The 2,182-nt window shown below is 35.7% G+C and overlaps 1 long non-coding RNA gene across 1 annotated transcript in view; it reads right to left on the bottom strand.

Annotated features, from left to right (window-relative positions):
* LOC106879735 (uncharacterized) overlaps nt 1-2,182 on the bottom strand; it is a 199,223-nt gene that overhangs the window by 195,522 nt on the left and 1,519 nt on the right. The gene's annotated exons all lie outside the window — the stretch shown is intronic.

Here is a 2,182-nt window from a genome sequence, read left to right as displayed (position 1 = left end):
ATATATGTATGTATGTATATACGTATATGTGTGTGCGTGTGTGTACATATATCTTTTACTGACTGCAATCATTAGGCTGCAGCCATGCTGAAGAATTTTAGTCGAGCCAAGTACTTCTTCATATTAAGCCTGTTATTTATTTTATCGGTATGTTTTGATGAACAGCAAGGTTACGAGGACGTAAGCATACCAAACAGAGGTGTGAAGCGATGTTGGAGTGCAAACAGAAACACAAACACACACATGCATACACATACACAGACACACACACATACACAGGCACACGCACACACGCACACACACACATATATATATATATATATATATATACACACATACACACAAGACAGGCTTCCTTCAGTTTCTATCAATAAAATCCACACACAAGGCTTCGGTCAGCTCGAAGCTATAGTAGAGGGCAGTTGCCCAATTGCCCAAGATGCTGTGCAGTGGAACTGAACTCGGAACCATGGCAGTCGAGAAGTTAACTTCTTACCACACAGCCACGCCTGAGCCAATGGAATACACACATATATGTGTGTGTATGTGTGAGTGTACGTGTGTGTGTTTGTGTGAGGGTGGGGATGCGGTAGGGGTACGTGTGTGTGTGTGTGTGTGTGTGTGTGTGTATGCGGGCGTGTGTGCATGTGTGTGTATCAGCAATTTCACATTTTACTGTGGAAACAACTTCCAAATCAACAAAAAAATGTTTATGTTCCGTTGATGGACAGACGGATGTGAAGAGTAGTTCTCAGACAATAAACTTACATTGTACTGTGCGTTTTTGCGTTATATAAATACAATACAAATATAAATGAGACGGATGTTTTTAATTTTTGTTGTCGCAATTTTTCTCAAAAAAATTTTGTTATGTCTGACCCATTATTCCAAAACTTTTACCATTTATAATAGACAAATATTTTTGAATAGGTAGGTTTTTTTCTCTCGAGTACGTGATTATCCTTCTCTTTCCTGTCTCTCGTTTTCCTCTCTCTGTCTCTGTCGCTCTAACTTTGTATATGTGTGTGTCTGTGTGTCTGTGTGCGTGTCTGTGTGTGTGTGTCTGTGTGTGTGTCTGTATCTGTGTGTGTATGTATACACATACATACTCACACATGTATATAAATATATATACATTCATACATGCATTCATGAATACACACACTCATATATATATATATATCATATACATACATATATATATATATATATATATATATATATATATATATATATATATATATATATATACGTTTATATACGCTTACATATATATATCATATATATATATATTTGTGTGTGTGTGTGTGTGTGTGTGTGTGTGTGTGTCTGTCTGTCTGTCTGTCAGTCTGTGTTTGTCTGTGTGTATGTATGTAAATATATTTATGCATATTTATATATGCAGGTATTTATATATAAATGTTCAACTCTTTCTATTTTACTCTCTCTTCTTTTGCTTCCCCTCACCCCTCAGCTCACTCTTTATCTTGCTATGTCCTCTTTCTCCCTCTCTCTCACTCTCTTTCTCTCTCTCTCTCTCTCTATCTGTTTGGAATGGTAACGTAAATTACAATGAGATATTTTTCTCGTAGTTGAAGTGATTTTTTTCTTGGTAAATATTCCAAATTGAAGAAATATTTTTACGAAAATATCAGTAAACTTATTCAAAGAGATATTCCTTTTTTCCTTGATATTTTCTACTGTTTTGTTTTTAAAATTTATTTCTTTATTGAAATACCTAAGGATTAGTAAAGGGGTAGGTGGGGAGTGTCTCTTAGCTCAGCATAATGCAATTTTGATGTTAATGTAGGTCTGTAAATATAGATTCATCTGTTTTGAATGGATATATCTTTGAGAGAGAGAGAGAGAAAGAGAGAGAGTGGCAGACAGACAGAGACAGACAGACAGACAGAGGAAGAGAGACGTCGAGGGAGAGAGCGACGTCCAGCGAGCGAGAGAGTCATCCATAGAGAAAGACGTCCAGAGAGAGAGAAAGCAAGAAATAAATAAATAAAGAAAGAAAGAAAGAAAGAAAGAAAGAAAGAAAGAAAGAAAAAGAGACGTCCTTTTGATTGGAATCTTTTTCTTTTTTATTTTGTCTTCTTTTATATTTAAAGAAAAGCTCTACAGTTGTATTTGTCCCCTCTGTGTGCAGCCCTGTGTGGCTAATAAAAGAAAGATA

This window comes from Octopus bimaculoides, chromosome 11 (genome assembly GCF_001194135.2).
Source record: "Octopus bimaculoides isolate UCB-OBI-ISO-001 chromosome 11, ASM119413v2, whole genome shotgun sequence".
Taxonomy (NCBI): Eukaryota; Metazoa; Mollusca; class Cephalopoda; order Octopoda; family Octopodidae; genus Octopus; species Octopus bimaculoides.
Note: the sequence above shows the minus strand (reverse complement) of the source record. Positions and strands in the feature narration are given on the sequence as shown.